This window comes from Schistocerca nitens, chromosome 8, assembly GCF_023898315.1.
Source record: "Schistocerca nitens isolate TAMUIC-IGC-003100 chromosome 8, iqSchNite1.1, whole genome shotgun sequence".
In the NCBI taxonomy this organism is placed as follows: Eukaryota; Metazoa; Arthropoda; class Insecta; order Orthoptera; family Acrididae; genus Schistocerca; species Schistocerca nitens.
The window spans coordinates 531,640,760-531,663,187 of record NC_064621.1 but is presented as its reverse complement, the minus strand read 5'-3'; the positions used below and the strand labels follow the sequence as shown (position 1 = coordinate 531,663,187).

The window sequence follows — 22,428 nt, the reverse complement described above, 5'->3', positions numbered from 1 at the left end:
CAAGTGTTTGACATTTACAGTGCGCACATATAGCGAGCCGGCGAAAGCGTTCGGCGAGCGGGATGTTTATTCATGGGCGGCGGGCCCGGCGCCTTGTCGGATTGGGCCTCATTAGCCATGTGAGGGCGCGCGTCGCGCGGCAGAACGCGAGAACGCGGCCGGGCGCCAGGAATGCAGCTGCACGGGCTGCGGGCTGCGAGCTGGCGACCCTGGCAGGAGCCCGCGTCTACACGGGCCGTCTGTAATGGATCACGGCACTGGACCGTATTTATTTTGACGCAATCACATATCTGTATTATTTCCCAGTTGTGTTTTATTGTCGGTACGCCATATCTCCCGTGTTTCTCGATTATAATTGACGATTGAGACATCATTTTCAAGATTTTGTTCACCACTAATGACGAAAAATACGCAATTAGTTTAAAGTTATTGTTTTCGTTAAAAGAACTTCAAGGTTGAAGACATTTTTAAAGCTAATTTAAAAGGTCACATCTATTGACAATCTGTTTAACCAACATGCACAAAAGCCATTACGGTTGTCCAAAACTGTGTGTGAAATCTTATGGGACTTAACTGCTAAGGTCATCAGTCCCTAAGCTTACACACTACTTAACCTAAATTATCCTAAGGACGAACACACACACCCATGCCCGAGGGAGGACTCGAACCTCCGCTGGGACCAGCCGCACAGTCCATGACTGCAGCGTCCAGACCGCCCGTCTAATCCCGCGCGGCATTACGGTTGTTTAGCTTCTATACGCAAGTGTAATCTATTACGTTGGTTCGGTCATACAGGTCGATATAAAGAATTCAGAAGGCGCAATCTGTTGACAATTTAATTTTACTATTACGCACAACAGCGTCTGGAGTTGTTTACGTTCTTTACCCGTGTGTTGTGTACTGCGCAAATAAACAATTACATCAACGTCCATTATCATTAGCAAGCACTGTTTATTCTTGTATCTTCATTTATAACTTGATTTATTCAATTATTAATTAGTCATTGATGTACAGCATTTCCAATATTACGTGACACTTCTAACCACAGTAGCATTAATCTACATACTTATTTTTATATATTAATTCCTATTTACTTTATAGCGTTTGCAACGTCAAGTTCCACCCTTCCTAACCTCAATACCATTAATCTCCATCAAAATTCCTAAACAGTGTTACTATAATTGGCTTCTAACCAAGCTGCGGGCCTATTGGGTATCGTCTCAGTTGTGCGACTGGACTCGTGATTTCCTGTCAGGAAGGTCGCAGTTCGCAGCAATACACGGCAAATCATCGAGTAAATCTGAAGTGATATCAGGTGTTCCCCAGGGAAGCGTCCTGGGACGTCTGCTGTTCCTGATCTATATAAATGACCTGGGTGACAATCTGAGCAGTTCTCTTAGGTTGTTCGCAGATGATGCTGTAATTTACCGTCTAGTAAGGTCATCCGAAGACCAGTATCAGTTGCAAAGCGATTTAGAAAAGCTTACACCACTCGTTCGTCCTCTGTTAGAATGTTGCTGCGCGGTGTGGGATCCTTACCAGGTTGGGTTGACGGAGGACATCGAAAGGGTGCAAAAAAGGGCAGCTCGTTTTGTATTATCACGTAATAGGGGAGAGAGTGTGGCAGATATGATACGCGAGTTGGGATGGAAGTCAAAGCAAAGACGTTTTTCGTCGCGGCGAGATCTATTTACGAAATTTCAGTCATCAACTTTGTCTGCCGAATGCGAAAATATTTTGTTGAGCCCAACGTACATAGGTAGGAATGATCATCAAAGTAAAATAAGAGAAATCAGAGCTCGAACAGAAAGGTTTAGGTGTTCGTTTTTCCCGCGCGCTGTTCGGGAGTGGAATGGTAGAGTAATCATGTAGATGTAGATGTAGATCGTTTTATTTCCACCATATTCAGTGCCACGGAAATCAATGAACAAAGTGTTGTGCAATCCTATTCAAACGTTATGCTATGTCCGAGAAATGATGACTGTATAACAGTTAATGAATATGTCATTTACAGTTTGTTACCTGGAGAGGCAGTGGTTTACCTCATTTCTGGTTCTGTCGAACTTGGAGGAATAAACAGCGTTCAGTTGTATCCTGAAGAATTGTTGAACTCTTTTATATTTTTCCGGTTTACCACCTCATCAACTGCTTTTAAAGAAAAACGCAATTAATATGTTAATTTGAAATCTTAACGATAATCTGGCATTAATTAATGTTGTAAGATTTGTGGTTACTCACTGAGACGAGTACATAACCACTACTAAATTCATGCCGGCCGGGATGGCCGAGCGGTTCTAGGCGCTACAGTTTGGAACCGCGCGACCGCTACGGCCGCAGGTTCGAATCCTGCCTCGGGCATGGATGTGTGTGATGTCCTTAGGTTAGATAGTAGTTCTAAGTTCCTAAGTTCTAGGGAACAGATGACCTCCGATGTTAAGTTCCATAGTGCTCAGAGCTCTTTTTTTTTTTTTTTGTTTTGCTGAATTCATTGACTCTGTGACTCTGATGAAACTGTGCTAATGTCCCGTATTGCCTTATACCTTCTGATCCAAACATGCTTTTGCAAATGATAAGACAACTGCTAACAATAAAAATAGCCTTCACTATGACCATTAAGGACATAAGGTCAAGCCTCAGCCCACAGGTGTCACTGGATGTGGATATGGAGGTGCATGTGGTCAGCACACCGCTCTCCAGCTGTATGCCAGTTTACGAGACAGGAGCCGCTACTTCTCAGTCAAGTAGCTATTCAGTGTCCCTCACAAGGGCTGAGTGCACCCCGCTTGCCAGCAGCGCTCGGCAGACCGGATGGTCACCCATCCAAGTGCTAGCCCAGCCCGACACTGCTTAACATCGGTGATCTGACGGGAACCGGTGTTACCATTGCGGCAAGGCCGTTGGCTCTCTGACATCGATAGGCAGAGACATTCCCGGAACGCCCAGTTTTCCCTCAACAAGATAATGCAATGCCAGATCTCGACCTAAATCAGTGCAGAGGGTGTTAAACTGTTGTCCTAGTCAGCAAATTCTCTAGATCTCTCATCTGCTGAAAACATTTGGTAACTAATTCCCGAGAGGATGGCTCAGCACCACTTGCCAACCACTACGACTGATAACCTCTGGCATACAGTTGAGGCTGTATGGAATGACATACCTTTATCTATCACCTAGGCAAAATTCGCTATGGTATCCAGTCGAGCTGTGCCATTGTTGCAGTCAGATGTAACACCTCTACGTCTACATCTACATGGTTACTCTGCAATTCACACGTAAGTGCCTGGCAGAGGGTCCTCGAACCATTTTCATACTACTTCTCTACCATTCCACTCTCGAATGGCGCATGGGATAAAGGAACACCTAAATCTTTCCGTTCGAGCTCTGATTTCTCTTATTTTATTATGATGATCATTTCTCCCTACGTAGGTGTGTATCAACAAAATACTTTCGCATTTGGAAGAGAAAATTGGTGATTTAAATTTCGTAAATAGACGTCGCCGCAAAGAAAACCTCCTTTGTTTCAGTAACTGCCACCCCAACTCGCGTATCTAATCAGTGACACTCTCACCACTATTGCGCGATAACACGAAACGAGCTGACCTTATTTGCACTTTTTCGATGTTCTCCGTCAATCCTACCTGGTAAGGATCCCATACCGCGCAGCAATAGTCCAGCAGAGGACGGACAAGTGTAATGTAAGCTGTCTCTTTAGTGGGTTTGTCGCATCTCCTAAGTGTCCTGCCAACAAAGCACAGTCTTTGTTTCGCCTTCCCTACAGTATTATCTATGTGGTCTTTTCAATTTAAGTTGCTCGTAATTGTAATTCCAAGGTATTTGGTCGAATTAACAGCCCTTACATTTGTGCGACTTATCGTATACCCAAAATTTATCGGATTTCTTTTAGTACCCATGTGGATGACCTCGCACTTTTCTTTGTTCAGTGCCAATTCCCACTTTTGGCACCATACAGAAATTCTCTCTAGATCATTTGGTAATTGGTATTGATCGTCTGATGATTTTACTAGACGGTAAATTACAGCGTCATCTGCAAACCATCTAAGGGGGCTGCTCAGATTATCACCTAGATCATTTATGTAGATCAGGAACAGCAGAGGGCTTATCACACTACCTTGGGGAACGCCCGATATCACTTCTGTTATATTCGATGATTTACTGTCTATCACTACGAACTGTGACCTCTCTGAGAGGAAATCACGAATCCAATCACACAACTGAGACGATACTCCATATGCACGCAATTTGATTAATAGTCGCTTGTGAGGAACGGTATCAAAAGCCTTCTGGAAATCTAGGAATATGGAATCGATCTGAGATCCCTTGTCGACATCACTTATTACTTCATGGGAATAAGAAAGATATTTTCTGAATCCGTGTTGGTTATGTATCAATAAATCATTTTCTTCAAGGTAATACATAATGTTCGAGTACAGTATATGCTCCAAAATCCTACTGCAAACTGAGGTCAGTGATATGGCTCCGCGTACAAAATTTCGTATCCTGCATACCACCATATTGTAACTAGAGACAATGACATGATAACAAATGAACATTAATTAAGGTAATTACTGGAGAAGACGAATTCTTCTTTTCCCGCAGTCGGTGAGATCCGTCATCCACCTAGTTGTCGGCTGCTGTCCCGACAATGGCTGGCATCGAACTTCGTTTCTTCTAGCAGGGGTTCAGTTGATCGTTAACTGAAGTAATGAACGTTACAACAGTGGAAGCTACAGACCAGAGAAGACGCTTCTGTTCTGACAAAATCATGGTATATTGTACTTCAGCCGGCCGAAGTGGCCGTGCGGTTAAAGGCGCTGCAGTCTGGAACCGCAAGACCGCTACGGTCGCAGGTTCGAATCCTGCCTCGGGCATGGATGTTTGTGATGTCCTTAGGTTAGTTAGGTTTAACTAGTTCTAAGTTCTAGGGGACTAATGACCTCAGCAGTTGAGTCCCATAGTGCTCAGAGCCATTTTTTTATTGTACTTCCAGTAGCACACAAAAGGAAGATGATTTAGCCTGATTTATGATTGTACCTTTATAAAAAAGCAATTCTGTCTCTTCTTACCGTAGATCAAGAGTCCTGCACAGAAAACATTCAATCGATAGTAAGGCATTGAATTAGCTCCTGGACTATGCGAGAACGTGAGGAGAGAACCCGCGGAGAACGTTGATTGTTGGCAAGGAAAGTAACTGAAATCGGGGCATGGCACTTCATACAATTATTCAGTAATCATATTAAACAGCGCCCAGTCAGTGGCTTGTCAAAGATAACCAGTGCAACCGCGAACGCCACTGAGGTAGGTACTGGCAGAACTTACTCTCTATCACCTTGTGAATGGAACGACCACGGCGGAGAACGACGGACTAAACTTGATCACCGATGCCAAGATGGCGGCTGGCTCCGAATCGACGTCCGTTCCAGGCGGTCCACTAGTAACAACTGCCTTTCCTCGCCATCTCTCGTAACTTTCGTTGACCGAGGAGCCCTCAGCAAAGTTTGCTTCCGCCGACGAGAAGAGGGGCGTACAACCAACCTAACCAGAGTGGCTACTACCGTTAGCATAATCAGAGGTCGGTACTCTTACTGTGGTGGGAATTTCGCGGAAACTGCGGAACCTCCCGTGTCTTCCGGCGGGGAGTAGGCATGGCCTGAATTTGTAGCCAACGACCGGCTGGCCTCTGCCTATCTTTGCCATCTTGCGGTATTGTAGAATTAATTGAATTTGGTCCCTGAAAATTCGTTCGCCCCGACGAGCCCCTAGCCGGCTGGTTAGGCAAGCCGACAGTTGTCTCAAGTCACCGGGGGAAATTAATTTGAAATAGTGTAGGCCTAATTAAAGACTGATTATAACGATTATTGAGATAATTATTTTATCAGCTCGAGCGCCGTGTAACATGAAAGGTACAACCCGAATCTGAAGTCAAAATTACTGATTTAATTTAATCTGCACACTCTCCCTTTGTTACTGAGCTGGATCATGCGGCAGTATAGACTGGAGACAGGCCTTGTGGACTGACCACGAAAGTATGCACACTACAATACTGCCTACAAAATTAATCGTATATTGTTCCTACTATTGTATATTTGCACAATAAGTTATTTTAGATTCTTACTGATGTTGCAGTTTTAATGACGTGTAGTGTGATGTCGAATCCTGTCGCTCTTGTGTACAATAAATTGTAACCTTTGACACACCATCTGTTTTAAGTCAATACTTTATTATAATTTGTGGCTTCGTATCAGTGCAAGTAAATTTCTGTGTTATTTAAACTAGAATGAGATTTTTACGCTGTAGTGGAGTGTGCGCTGGTATGAAACTTCCTGGCAGATTAAAACTGTGTGCCGGACCGAGACTCGAACTCGGGACCTTTGCCTTTCGCGAACAAGTGCTCCACCATCTGAGCTACCCGAGCACGACACGCACCTCGTCCTCACAGCTTTACTTCCGCCAGTACCTCGTCTCCAACTTTCCAAACTTCACAGAAGCTCTCCTGTGGCTAAGCCATGTCTCCGCAGTATCCTTGCTTCTAGGAGTGCTAGTTCTCCAAGGTTCGCAGGAGAGCATCTGTAAAGTTTGAAAGGTAGGAGACGAGGTACTGGCAGAAGTAAATCTGTGAGGACGGGGCGTGTGTCGTGCTTGGGTAGCTCAGATGGTAGAGCACTTGCCCGCGAAAGGAAAAGGTCCCGAGTTCGAGTCTCGATCCGGCACACAGTTTTAATCTGCCAGGAAGCTTCTTATTTTAACTAATTTACATTTGGCGGCGCTAGCATGTAATTAAAAGTTAGATAGTTACAATCGGATTCAATGCCAGGTCAAAGCGGTGCCTTTTGGAAATAAGTCCGCCCCACCTGGCACGCTAATCATATGACTTGATATGACTTCCCAGCAGCTGATCTGTTGCTTCGTGCTTCAGACGAACTCAAACTTCCCGCCCGACAGCCGTAAAGCACACATCGTGTCTGAGAAAGGTATGGTATGGCAAGCACGCAGAACTGGCGGTCAGACGCACGAGCCCTTCAAGCACACGTCGACTTTGATGGACACGCAGCCCGCCTTGCATTGAGCCAAGAACGCCTTCCTAGAGCACAAGCGGAATGCCGATGCCGGAACGCCGTACACAAGCAACGCTAAGAAAAGACTGGCAACGTCCAAGACTGAACGCTCTAGTACAATGTCACGAGTAATTTTAGCTCCGTTGCGTGCTTCCGATTATTTTCGGGTTGCTTTGTCTTAATATAGCCTGTTATGATCCACTGATCCAGCAATTTCGCATCTCTGACAAGCAAACAGTTCTTTTCCTGCAAGGCGACGTAGGCAGCAGACGCTCTATATCCCCGCTTCTCATTCCACCCCCATCTCCCAGTCCCAAAGCGTGGGTTCGACAAATGAGCCCACATGCTGCCACACCACATTCTTCTGCATCTCCGCCTCCTCCCCCACCCCCTGCCTACGCACACTTAATTTTATGTTTCTAGGCCGTTCCGCTCTGCACAATAATTTCATAGTAGTCAGGGGAGAAAAGAATGGTTCAAATGGCTCTGAGCACTATGGGACTTAACATCTGAGGACATCAGTCCCCTAGAACTTAGAACTACTTAAACCTAACTAGCCTAAGGACATCACACACATCCATGCCCGAGGCAGGATTCGAACCTGCGACCTTACGGTCGCGCTGTTCCGGTCTGAAGCGGCTAGAATCGCTCGGCCACCACGGCAGGCAGCGGGGGGGGGGGGGGGGGGGGGGGGAATATGAGCAACCTAAGCACTGTGGTCTCATGTAATTTTCACTTCCATGCTATAGACGCATTACACTGTATATGATCATAAGCACGGGTCAAACATCCACTACCTCACACATAAACAACGAGAATCTTCCAATTACTGTAAAAGTGTTTGTCATGGCACATCAGTGGGTGACGCTTTGCTCTTCAAAAATTAGCTTTGTCTTTACTTCAATCAATGAACTCTGTTTTCAATAACTACAACATTCCCCAGCTAAATTGTTATCAGATTTATATTTTTCCATAGTCGCTATTTTGGCCTGTGTGTTATTCACAAGTGGTAACCTAGCATGAATTCCGTCTACATGCACCTTCAGTCTAAAAGGTTTCGAGATTGGGTTAACAAGAAATAGAGCAAAGTTAAGATGGAGGATTAATGCTTCAGTGTTCTCCATAGCCTCCCCTCTCCCCCATCCCCTTCTTTAGAGTACAACGTACAAAACGTTCATACAACCATATGAAACTGTCAGAAATGTCCTCCTTTGGGATATGACTGAACTCGGGCATCACACTATCTTGAAACTCGGTTACGTCCTCAAAGCGCTACCCTTCATGTGAATTTAGTCATTTTGCTGCTTTGTGTTGCGTTCGCATCGATAACACCAAGTCTCGCCACCCGTCATGATTTCTTACAGAAAAAAACTGTCCGGATTTTGCTCTGCAATCAAGTCGCAGAAGTCGTATACGCGTCATTGTTTTTGTTCTCAAAAATGGTTCATATGGCTCTGAGCACTATGGGACTTAACTTCTGAGGTCATCAGTCCCCTAGAACATAGAACTACTTAAACCTAACTAACCTAAGGACATCACACACATCCATGCCCGAGGCAGGATTCGAACCTGCCAAAGTAGCGGTCACGCGGTTTCAGACTGTAGCGCTTAGAACCGCTCGGCCACCACGGTCGGCATTTTGTTCTCGAGTCAAGGTGTGTCGAACAAACTTTCCACACATTTTTCTCTTCTTCAAAACGTTCTGCAGAATGTTCTGAACGCTTGATTTGGAGAAGTGGCTCCACTGCGATTTGTTACACAACAACGTTGACACACTGCAGCTGCGCGTCCACTACTTAACTCTGCCTGCTTACTCATGACTGGTCAAAAGCACATCTGCTGTTTCGAAAATTTTTGGACGAACGGTGCAATCTTTACTGTTAAGGTGATTTCGTCCTCGTGTCCAAGTATATTTACACGTTGCACATCATCTGTATGAGAATAAACAAGACCCCTTGCCTGCATAACAGGAGGACGTAGCATTTCGTGTAATAATTGCTATCGGATACAGTATAAATACTGCGTCCTTTTTACCACTGTATGTAAACAAGGTCTGATATACGACGACCATGTGAAATGGAAATGTCGTGTGGCTAGGGCCTCCCGTTCGCCTGGTGCAGGTCTTTCGATTTGACGCCACTTCGGCGACCTGCGTGTCGATGGGGATGAAATGATGATGATTAGGACAACACAACACCCAGTCCCTGAGCGGAGAAAATTTCCGACCCAGCCGGGAATCGAACCCGGGCCCTTAGGAGTGACAGTCTGTCACGCTGACCACTCAGCTACCGGAGCGGACACCAGGTGAAATAAAGAGTGAAAACGTGCTTGGAGACGAGGTCTATATCCCCTTTACAGTAAAAGCAATCGACAGTGAGATAGCGTTTGGGGACCCCATACACGCGGAGATGCGGCTGTGACATTAGCAAATACAGCAAGAGTCTTGGCGGAGCATGTTGACATTTCCGAAGAACTTCGGGACTACTGATCGAAGTTAGTATTTCTATCAATGTGAACATAGGGCGTTAAACGTATTCCAGCATTTGAGAGGTATTATGGACCAACGCAGAAAAAATGACCAGTAAACATATTCTCTAAAATGCTTACTTTGAGAGCTAAGATCATTTTCTCGTCATCACTGCTGTGTAACACATAAATTCTACTGCAAGCTGTTAAAAGCGACCTAAAAATGCAGCACACAAACGAGGGTGCATTTCTGTCTCATGTGAGACCTGAGTTTTTCCCGCCGTATGGAAAGCTCAACTAACCCACAGGAATGCAGCCGGGTGACGTAGTCGACAACCGCCGACATTTCCACAGCAGCGCTTCACGCAATTTTCAAGGCTTAACTGCAATAAGTAAGCACTGTGTAAAGGAATTTAAGATCTCGGTTTTCAGAGGAACTTCGGAAAGATAACAGTCACACTCACTACAAACATTAGCTCCATCACAAACCAAAGATGACAGATGCCAGGAGTTATCGATAGCGAAACTGATAATCAACGGGTGAGGGAGTACTAACTCTGTTCCTCTCTCTATTGACGAGGGAGAGAACAGGATTCCACGCAGAATTTAAAAAAGGCACCATCTTTAGTTATAAGGTTATTTGCTAATTTAATTTCAACAGATTCCTTAATAACGCCTACTCACAATGACTTGTATCTGCAAGCTGATAGTTTTCACCCTTCGTCTCAACGTGATGGGGTACTTCGTACCATGGTTCACAGTTTCTGGTCTTGCAGGTTCACGTTTCGTCAGACGCGCGTTTCGCTATCGACCAACTGTGCACCGGGTGAGAGTTGATAATACCGACACGGCACCAAAGTCTACGGCATTTTTGCCTTACAAAGGGGGCATTTAGAACAGCTTTGGTCGTATTTTGCGGAAATACGATGTGAAGTGTGTTTTTTCGATCAGCATCTAAGATCAGAGCCCTTTTAGGTTCCGTCAAAAATGATCTTGGTCTGCGTAAAGCGGATGTCTACCGTATCCCTTGCAGTTGTGACATGTCACATAATGGTGGAGGACCAGCGTATTCAGGATAAGTGGTACACACGCTTACAACGGCCGAGCAAATCCGCCATAGCAGAACATTTTCTTGACATAGGTCATCCTAAGGAATGTAACAATACAGAGATTCACGGATGCACTTCCAGTTATTGGGATAGTGTTATTAAGGAAACTGTTGATATTAAATTAGAAAATAACTTTATAAATAGAAATGGTGGTTTTTCTTTAAATTCTACATGGAATCCTGCTCCCTCCCGGGTCAAAAATAGGAGGGACAGAGTTTAAGTTACCTCACCCGTTGATTATTAATTTCACTTTAGATAACTTATGACGTCGGTCAGCTTTGGTTTGTGATGACGCTGGTGTTTACATTGCGTGTGAATGTTATATTTCGGGAGTTTCTCTGAAAATCGAGGTTTTAAATTCCCTTGCACAGCGCTTAGTTGCTGCAGTTTTGCCATGAAAATTGCAGGGTGTGCTGCTGTCGAAATGTCTTTGGTTGTCGACGATGCCACCCGGCAGCGTTCTCGTAAGTCATTTGAACATGTTCAACCAACTCCAGTGGCAGAGAGAGGCGTGCTGCATCACGGTAGAGTTTGCCGTTAAAATTCCCAGACCTTACGTTCCAAGATTGGTCCGCCAATATATTGCTTGCTACTATATATCACGGAAAGATCAAAATAAAATCAGAGTGATTCGATACCACACGGAGGGTCGCCAGCAATAGTTTCTACTACGACACATACGTGACGGGAAAAGCAGAAGAGGAAAGTGACTCTGGTAAGTGACACACCGTAAGATGGCTTGTGAGAAATGCGTCCGCATTAGTTTACTGTATTCTGTAGGTTCTTCGCAGTAGCAAAGAGCTTTCAATAGAAGAGTTGTGTTCCTGGCAGTATCGGAGCCGAACAAGTGTTCATATCCTTTATGGTATGCATTTTAGAGCCCGTATTTGCGGGACGTTTTTTTCTATCACCTCTCAACATACGGTATACTTCTTTTAACATACTTGACAGTAATTTTCGAAATCAAAGCTGTTTGCTGTTTGAGTGTGTTTTTCTGTACTAAGTGTTCGCTGAGTCTACAGAACCCGGTCTTCGGACAAATTTATGGAAGTACTGGCAATAGTACCGGTACATTATCTGTCGTCTCCCCGGGCTGTTGCAGGCTCTGACAGCCTAACTCCGTGATTCGCTCGACCTAACCTAGGTTTTCCTAGATGAGGAAATTCATTGCAGCGTGTTGCGGAATATGCTTCCTTCTTCTGCTGTTCGATGTGGCCGCAAGACGCTGCGTGAAACCTTTTCCTATCCGCCGGGTGGTATGCGTCAGAACGTAAAAAATAACAGTGGTGTTTGTTATACAATTTAGCAACTGTACATGACACATCGTTTTTTAATACTGACACCTTTTTTTAATTCAAAGAAAATTTTGTGCTATTGAACTACAGAACTATTTAAGCTTTTGAGAAAAGCTGATTTTCAGCGCTACTCACTATTCATCACGCCATATCTCCTAAACTATTTCCCGCACCACAAAGGTAATTTTATACACTGAAGAGTCAAAGAAAACCGTACACCTGCCTAATATCGTGTAGGGCCCCTGCGAACACGCAGAAATACCGCAACACGACGTGGCATGGACTCGACTAGTGTCTGAAGTAGTGCTAGAGGGGATTTAGACCATGAATGCTGCAGAGCTGTCTATAAATCCGTAAGAGTGCAAGCTGGTGGATCTTTCTTCTGAACAGCACGTTACAAGGCATCCCACATATGCTGAATAATGTTCAAGTCTAGGGAGATTGTTGGCCACCGGAAGTGTTTAAACTCGGGAGAGAGTTCCTGGTGCCACCCTGTAGCAATTCTGGACGTGTGGGGTGTCGCATTGTCCTGCTGGAATTGCCCAAGTCCGTCGGAATTAACAATGGCCATAAATGGATGCAGGTGATCAGACAGGGTTCTTAGTACTCGTTACCTGTCAGAGCCGTATCTAGACGTATCAGGGGCCCCATTTCACTACAACTGCCCACTCCCCACACCATTACAGAGCCTATAGCAGCTTTAACAGTCCCCTGCTGACATGCAGGGACCATGGATTCATGAGGTTGTCTCCATACTCGTGCACGTCGATCCGCTCGATACAATTTGAAACGAGACTCGCCCGACCAGGCAACATGTTTCCAGTGATCAACAGTCCAATGTCGTTTTGATGGGCCCAGGCGAGGCGTAAAGCTTTGTGTCGTACAGTAACCAAGACTACAAGACTGGACCTTCGGCTCCGAAAGTCTATATCGATGATGTTTCGCACGCTGACACTCGTTGATGGCCCAGTATTGAAAGCTGCAGCAATTTGCGGAAGGGTTGCACTTCTGTCACGTTGAACGATTGTCTTCAGTCATCGTTGGTACCGTCCTTGTAGGATGTTTCTCCGGCAGCAGAGATGTCGGAGATTTGATGTTTTACCGGATTCCTGATATTCACGGTACACTTGTGAAATGGTCGTACGGGAAAATCCCCACTTCATCGCTACCTAGGAGATGCCGTGTTCCATCGCTCGTGCACCGACTATAACACCACGTTCAAACACACTTAAATCTTGATAACCGACCGTTGTAGCAGCAGTAGCCGATCTAACAACTGCGCCAGACACTTGCTGTCTTATATAGGTGTTGACTACCACAGTGCCGTATTCTGCCTGTTTACATATGTTTGTATTTGAATACGCATGTCTGTAGCAGTTTCTTTGGCGCTTCAGTGTACCTGCCTTCAGTGGTATATGTCGATGACGTGTAGAATGTTTATGGCCAATAGAATCAGTAACAGTGAAGTAATAAATTAACCTCTAACGTCTGACGTGGGATCTTTACCAAGTAAACATCTCAAGTGAAGTGAGCGACGAACATTTTGCTTAAATTTTTGCATGGTGCACGAAAGCGAGAAGAAGTTTGGAAAGGTCTGAATGAGTTTTTACGGTTTGTAGTAAGACGTTGGGTGCTACAGTTCCTCCTAGAAGAGAGCAGTACTGTGTGGTTCATGAATGCGACACGATTTCCAGCGGTCTACGAGGAACGTCTTGCTACACGCGGGGCAATCGGCTCGGCAGAAGTAGTAGAGGCGGCAAAGACCGAACGTAACGGCGCAGAGCTCTATCTAGAAAACCGTTAATACTGACACTCCGAAGCTACATGGAAGTTAGGCTAGAGGAGGAAGATGGTGTATTACTGGGAAGAGTACTCAGGAAGCGCGAAACAGTCAGCCAGATGTTCTTACAACGTGAAGAAGAAGGAGCGTATAACATTTTAGTAAGAAAACAGTCGCTCAACGACGCCGAGGAACGCTAGTACGCAATACCTTATAAGGCGGACGTATCGGAAATTATCGAAGTGCCCAAATAAAACATAATGTCCACGGTTTCGCGAAATCTGAGGGATTCACTGTGAGGGGCGAATTTACTGATTACCTCAACAGGCCGAATTTTAAACGTCGTTAGCAGTACCGATTATAATAAAAAACATCCGACTCATTATAGCTATAGTTAAATAATCACTTCAAACATATTTACAAATGTAGGACATTGGACATAAAAAAAGACATTTCTACTTACTTGTTTTATTCATTTTTCTTTCAACTTCTACTCAAAATAACTCCTTTTTGATATGGTTTTTCAACTCGGTGTCGGCCATGTTCCACAAAATCTGCTGTTCGGATATTAACTCGGTAAGCTGTTCGTCTTCTGAGGCAGAAAAGCAGTCAGCAGACGTTCCAGGTGAATACGATATTGCAGTGTCCGTGTTATTCCGAATTACGGAGCAATGTTCCTTCGGACAAGCATGCATGTCCGAAGGAACATTGCATAGTAATTCGTAATAACACAGACACTGCAATATCGTATTTATTTGCCGACATCGGGCAAGCGACTTTGAAGTAAAATGTCTCTCTTGTACGGGAATATACATAATGGATGTACGAAAATGGTTCAAATGGCTCTGATCACTACGGGACTTAACATCTGAGGTCATCAGTCCCCTAGAACTCAGATCTACTTAAACCTAACTAACCTAAGGACATCACACACATCCATGCCCGAGGCAGGATTCGAACCTGCGACCATAGCAGTCGCGCGGTTCCGGACTGAAGCGCCTAGAATCGCTCGTCCACCGCGGCCGGCGTAATGGATGTACGAGTGCAGGTTATAGACTCATGGTTGACGGCATTTGGAAGTTTGTGTCTGGCCGTGAGATGTGACGGCCAGATCCTAAGGCGACCACTCGCGTTAAGCGGGAAATCTGTGTTAGTGTCCCGTTCGAGTCCAGTTCATTCTCGCCATTCCATTACACAGCTGATTGTTGTCCGTATCCGATTGTTGTCCCTATTTGCAACAGCGAATACATTTTACGAGGGCTGTTTGGAAAGTAAGATCCCATCGGTCGCGAAATGAAAAGCACAGCGAAAATAAAAAATTTTACTCACAACAGTTTGCCACACCTTCCAGCTACCTCTCTAAATAACTGCCGCTGCGAATTAGACATTTTTCGTGGTGTTGTACAAAGTTTCCACTGCCATCGTCACAAAGAGCAGCCGCCTGTGCTTCTGGCAATTCTCTACGCTGGTCTGCCTCTAGTTGTTTGTCTCAAAATGTTGTCTTCGTAGCCAGTGGTTCATGTGAGCAGAGATAAACAACGGAGGGAGCAATTTAGGGCTGTATTGTGGGTGATCAAACACTTCCCGTCGAAAACGCTGCACGAGCGTCTTCATTGCCCCTGCAGAATGTGGCTGAAAATTGTCTTGATGAAAGAAACGCATGACATTTATGTTATGTGGGCTGCATAGCTTCAGGCGAAATCTCTCGCCGGATCCACATACTTGGAGTGCGGCACTGTTGTTTTAGGCATTTCTACGTGACCACTTTGTGCTCTGAACTGAAAAGGGTAGACAGGGTAGAGTATACTAAGTTTTTGGATGTACACATAGATGAGCATCGTAGTGGAAAATTCATATTTTGGATCTTCTAAAGTGACTAGGTTCAGCAATTTTTGCAATCAGAATAATTGCCAATTTTGAGGATGTAGAAATTAGTAAGCTAACATATTTTGCATACTTTCACTCTCTGATGTCATATGGAATAATATTTTGGGGTAACTAAACATTTAGACAAAAAGTATTCACTGCCCAAAAGAAAGGGGTTAAAATAATGTGTGGGGTTCATAGTCGCACATTGAAGAGGCATCTTTTTAAAAGATTGGGAATTCTTACAACAGCCTCACAGTACATTTACTCTTTAATGCCGACCGGAGTGGTCGAGCGGTTCTAGGCGCTACAGTCTGGAACCGCGCGGCCGCTACGGTCGCCGTTTCGAATCCTGTCTCTGGCATGGATGTGTGTGATGTCCTTTGGTTAGTTAGGTTTAAGTAGTTCTAAGTTCTAGGGGACTGATGACCTCAACGTTGAGTCCCATAGTGCTCAGAGCCATTTGAACCGTTTTTAGCCCGCATCTCGTGGTCGTGCGGTAGCGTTCTCGCTTCCCACGCCCGGGTTCCCGGGTTCGATTCCCGGCGGGGTCAGGGATTTTCTCTGCCTCGTGATGGCTGGGTGTTGTGTGCTGTCCTTAGGTTAGTTAGGTTTAAGTAGTTCTAAGTTCTAGGGGACTGATGACCATAGATGTTAAGTCCCATAGTGCTCAGAGCCATTTGAACCATTTTTGAACCGTTTTTACTCACTAATGAAACTTGTTCTCAACAACATGGACCAGTTTAAAAACAACAGTGACATTCATGATTATAATGCCAGAAAAAAGAAAGAGTTACACTATCCTTTACTCAACCTATCTTTGGCACAGAAAGGGGTAAAATACGCTGCTATAAAAATTTTTGACAAATTACCATATGAAATAAAATGTCTGACAGACAGCAGTAATAGCTTCAAAAATAAATTGAAATCATTCACCTTCTAAACCACAGATGAAGTCTTGAATAGGAACAAATAAATCTATAAATATAGTATATGCATTTTGTGCCATTTAAGGTAATGAGGTATGAGCCAGATCGCTGGTAGATTATAAGCGATCGGCTTGTTATCTTTGGCGCTTCCCCGGGCATGAGCATCTTTGGGTTTTCGTCTGGAGCGCGCGGGACGGCGAGAGGCAGTCGGTTTGGGGCGGCCGGTGAGACTGGCGCAGTTGTGGCTCGGACGTAAGCACATGTGTGATGTCTGTTACGCTGGGGCTGTTTGCTAATCGTGAAACTCCTGCGGCGGTTACTGGTTGGTTCAAATGGCTCTGAGCACTATGGGACTTAACTGCTGTGGTCATCAGTCCCCTATGACATAGAACTACTTAAACCTAACTAACCTACAGACATCACACACATCCATGCCAGAGGCAGGATTCGAACCTGCGACCGTAGTGGTCGCGCGGTTCCAGACTGAAGCGCCTAGAACCGCTCGCCACAACGGCCGGCGGTTACTAGTTGCATGGAAGGCATTTCATATAAACTGTGCCAAGCCTTGTAGCCAGACGGGAGTTTGTGTTGGCCTAGATGTTTGTACAAATTGAGGTGCCTGTGTGAGAAGCACGGCGTGGGCCTGTTGGTTGCTTCGGCCTTCTGGCAGCCACCGCAACCGGATGTTCTGCCGGAATGTCTACAGTTTGTGGTGAGCATAGTGTGAACAAGTTCCCAGCCAGAATCTTAGCCTGTGTTATTTGTGGGTGCCAACCCCTTGTCTGTTACTGCTTCTGGGTGTCCTGTAAGATTTCACTTCGAAACTGTGTTTTTGTGGCATTCTGTGTTTCTGGCTCGGCCTCCGCCTAGAAAGGGGAAAGATTTGTGCCTAAACTGAAAAGGGGGGGGTGTTCGATTGGACATATTTTGAAATTCTTTAATGCTGTAATTTAAACATATAAAAAATTGTTCTTTTAGAATAAGCGCCTGTTTCTTTGGGACACTGCAGTTCAAACAGGAGTGGCGTAATGTTAATGAATATTTGTTATCCGTCGAATGCAGTGTATTTAATGTCTTGTAGTTTTCTGGGGCACGCAGCTGTGTTATTGAACTCATTTTGAAGTGTTCTGTCGGGTGAATGACTGCTCCCCACTTCAGTGTATTCCTTTGAGTAGGATTGTAAGGTTTTATTGGATATTTGTCAGTGGGGTGCATTGGTTCAATTTTGTTTTTCTCTTTCTTTTGAATTACAAAGAATTGTTTAGTTTATCTGGTTATTGGGTTAACTCGCGCTTCACGCATTAAATCAGCTGATAATGAAATTGTTTCTTTTTTTTCATTCCTGTTTAATGTCAGACAGATTCATATGTAACTTCATTTATGTTATTTGAAATAAATGTGTTGAATTGACCTTAATGAATTATGTGCAATCGAAGTAAGGAACCCACTCCTTCTTTAGTGCTTAACAGTGGCGTGTGGTTCGGGTTGTGAGCAGCGTGCTCGGACCAGGGTAAATAATAGAAATATGAATCCTTAACTCTGCATTGTTGGTTCATATGTGCATTTCTTGCGCACTTGACACGTTCCACATCATAACGGCTACCGTACCGTGCGACTGATCAATGGAACATGCAACCACCTAACTAACTAACTAAAAAAGAGCGACGTGAAGGATCGAGAGGCACACTAAAGACAGAATCCTGCAAAGGTCCATCGGATTTTCACAGTGGTTTCCGTTTCACGCCTAATCGGACTTTACTTTCCGAATGTGCCTCCTATGTATTTCTGGTGAATGTTTGAATAATTAGATCGGAAGAATTAGTTTCTCTGTCGCTGCCCGTGGGTGCCGCGAGCGAGAGAGGGACTTATGAAGCACGCAAGTGTTACCTGCAGAGAGAGTCCTCAGCGGTACTGTGTTATTAGCCCCCTTTGGAAACGGCCCGGTATGTTTGCACTGTGTGAGTGGGCAGCGACTTTTACGCAGCTAGGAAAACGTAGCTTTAGACGCAGCCAGGTGCCCGCAGGTGGACGCGGTGGACAGCGGCCGGCCGGCCAGACGGTGTCCCGTATCGCCGGATTAATAGCCGCGGAGCGCCGCGGGAGCGGCGGACGCCTCGTAATGGAGTCATTACGCCGTGTCCCCACTTTCCCCTCGGCTATCTTAATGAGCGCCACTTTACATGGAACACGCGGCTCCCAGCGCAGATAATGAGCCGTCATTTAAGCCGCGGCTCGGCGGGTGGACACCCGCCTTCCTGTTCGCACGTACTTTCCCCGCTAACTGGGCTACACGCCTGTCCCGTCGGACGGGAGATGTCCGACAGGCGAGTATGTCACCGTACAGAGCTGTCGCCGTCGCTACCAGCGCACTGCGCACGACTTGGTCTGACTGGGGAAAACGAAGGCTGCTCTATGAGGCACCTATCATCGGGCCAGAATAAGAGACCAGTGCTGAAACGTGCCGCGAAAAACGCTGCGCCACTCACGGCAATACTATCTGTTTGGCAGGCAGCCCTAAAAATCCTACAGAACCTCTTTGGTCAACATCACAACATCCCTCCGTCAGTTGGAGGTAATGCAACAAGTATACAACATCGAAATAACTTTTTGGGTGCTGGAGGGAGGGAGGGAGGGGTAAAAGACAACTTTTAAGTAATCCCTAAGAAATCGGAGAAACAGTGAACGGAGGACCTGCAGCGCTTCTAGGGGATGGTGTAGTGAGCTACATTCTTACGTCCCAGTAACACAGTGGTGTTCCAAACAAATTACCGAGCGAAGTGGCGCAGTCTATAGCACAGTGGACTCACAATCGGGAGGATGACGTTTCAAATCCCGGTTCGGCATCCACACATACAGGGGCATTTTCTTTCTTTACCCGATCGGTCGCAAAATTCAAACCACACTAAAAATTCAGTGAATATTTGCACAGAAGTGTTGCACAGTGTGTCTGGTATGCTCATCTGCACGTCATGTCGCACTCTTCAGTTCTGAGTGCACAGTGAGCACGTAAACATACCTAAAAATAGTTTCTACCATTCAGAATAAAAAAAAAATCTAAATAATCCAACTAAGAGGTTTCGCCTGATTTTATGCAGCCCACGTAACATAACTGTCATGCGTTTCCTTCTTCATGACAATACTCGACCGCATACTGCAGGGGTAACGAAGAAGCTTCTGCAGCGTTTTCGATGGGAATTGCTTTATCATTTACCATACAGCCCGGACTTGGCTCTCTCTGATTTTCATCTTTTCGCTCACATGAATAGCTGGATATGAGGACAATATTTTGCTGCAGACAAAGAGCCGCTGACCAAGGCAGGGAATTACCGGAAATTGCACGCGAGTTTCTTTTATGATGAGGTTAGTGGATAGTTGGTATAAGCTACAACAAATGTTCAGACCGGAGCAGCGACTACGTTGAGAAGGAATTTTAAGGTGCAGCTCAATGTTGAAAATAAAAAATTTCGTATTACGATTGTGGTTTCCATTTTGCATTCGATCGGAGGCTGAAAAAAAAATAGTTCTTGTAGGTTTTCCATGATTTCTCAAAAACGCTTAAGACAAATACCGGGATGGTTCCCTCGAAAGGGCACGGCCGATTTCCTTCCCCATACCTGCCTAATCCTAGCTTGTGCTTCATCTCCAATGACCTCATTCTCGACGCGACGTTAAAGACTTATCTTCCTTTCGACTTTCTTCTAAACAATCTCGCGCAGTTTTTTTTTTGTGAGGGGCGCTCCAAAAAACATCCGCTCTAAAACGCAAGAACGAGCGGCCCGTACTGTGACTGTGGCGAGGAAGCAGACCCTAACCTAGTGATATTCAGCTGTCAACGACGGAAACAAGCGACATACTCCCTACTCCTGCAGTTGAGGAGCAGGGAAGGTGGCGGACCATTCAGTGTGAAAACATTGCTGGCAACAACTGTAATCAAAATTTTTAGATTACTTCCAATTTCCGTGGTAAGGTGGAAATGGAACTATATCGGTGCCTAATTCTCTAATAGAAAACAACTATGACCCTCTTGGCACTTTAATATTTTCTTTTTGAGGTATGGCCGCGCGGTTAGAGGCGCCATGTCACTGATTGTGAGGCCGCTCCCGCCGGAGGTTCGAGTCCTCCGTCGGGCATGGGTGTGTGAGCTGTTGTTAGCATAAGTTAGTTTAAGTAGTGTGTAAGTCTAGGTACCGATGACCTCAGCAGTTTTGTTCCTTAGCAATTCAGACACATTTGAACATTTTGTTCGGGTATGCGATCCTTTTATATCTGGTATTTGTTACCATATTTATATACAATCTCATGTATGCAGCGTTATTCCAGTACATGGTGGGGAACTCCCCATGCAGATTTGTTAATGGAATCATGCGTGTAGTTAGAACATGTGTTTTGTGGGTTGATTTTCATATGTTGTATGTGGCTGTCAATACAATACCAGGGAAAGTATTTGGCTTCAAGAGCTACCTCCGGTCATAGGACTTGAGGATACTAAAAAGTAGGAACTGGCAGAGCTGCACTGAGAAGCTGGTAGTGGCCGAAAGGGAAAGAAAAGAAAAGTTCTATGGGAAGGACACATAATCTACATCTACATATACATGACTACTCTGCAATTCACATTTAAGTGCTTGGCAGAGGGTTCATCGAACCACAATCACACTATCTCTCTACCATTCCACTCCCGAACAGCGCGCGGGAAAAACGAACACCTAAACCTTTCTGTTCGAACTCTGATTTCTCTTATTTTATTTTGATGATCATTCCTACCTATGTAGATTGGGCCCAACAAAATATTTTCGCATTCGGAAGAGAAAGTTGGTGACTGAAATTTCGTAAATACACTCCTGGAAATGGAAAAAAGAACACATTGACACCGGTGTGTCAGACCCACCATACTTGCTCCGGACACTGCGAGAGGGCTGTACAAGCAATGATCACACGCACGGCACAGCGGACACAAAAGGAACCGCGGTGTTGGCCGTCGAATGGCGCTAGCTGCGCAGCATTTGTGCACCGCCGCCGTCAGTGTCAGCCAGTTTGCCGTGGCATACGGAGCTCCATCGCAGTCTTTAACACTGGTAGCATGCCGCGACAGCGTGGACGTGAACCGTATGTGCAGTTGACGGACTTTGAGCGAGGGCGTATAGTGGGCATGCGGGAGGCCGGGTGGACGTACCGCCGAATTGCTCAACACGTGGGGCGTGAGGTCTCCACAGTACATCGATGTTGTCGCCAGTGGTCGGCGGAAGGTGCACGTGCCCGTCGACCTGGGACCGGACCGCAGCGACGCACGGATGCACGCCAAGACCGTAGGATCCTACGCAGTGCCGTAGGGGACCGCACCGCCACTTCCCAGCAAATTAGGGACACTGTTGCTCCTGGGGTATCGGCGAGGACCATTCGCAACCGTCTCCATGAAGCTGGGCTACGGTCCCGCACACCGTTAGGCCGTCTTCCGCTCACGCCCCAACATCGTGCAGCCCGCCTCCAGTGGTGTCGCGACAGGCGTGAATGGAGGGACGAATGGAGACGTGTCGTCTTCAGCGATGAGAGTCGCTTCTGCCTTGGTGCCAATGATGGTCGTATGCGTGTTTGGCGCCGTGCAGGTGAGCGCCACAATCAGGACTGCATACGACCGAGGCACACAGGGCCAACACCCGGCATCATGGTGTGGGGAGCGATCTCCTACACTGGCCGTACACCACTGGTGATCGTCGAGGGGACACTGAATAGTGCACGGTACATCCAAACCGTCATCGAACCCATCGTTCTACCATTCCTAGACCGGCAAGGGAACTTGCTGTTCCAACAGGACAATGCACGTCCGCATGTATCCCGTGCCACCCAACGTGCTCTAGAAGGTGTAAGTCAACTACCCTGGCCAGCAAGATCTCCGGATCTGTCCCCCATTGAGCATGT

General features: G+C 45.8%; 1 long non-coding RNA gene and 1 pseudogene across 1 annotated transcript in view; both read right to left on the bottom strand.

Moving 5' to 3' along the window:
• LOC126198790 (uncharacterized) overlaps window positions 1-22,428 on the bottom strand; it is a 568,944-nt gene that overhangs the window by 527,361 nt on the left and 19,155 nt on the right. The window lies entirely within an intron of this gene.
• On the bottom strand, window positions 2,785-2,902 carry LOC126199895 (5S ribosomal RNA; annotated as a pseudogene).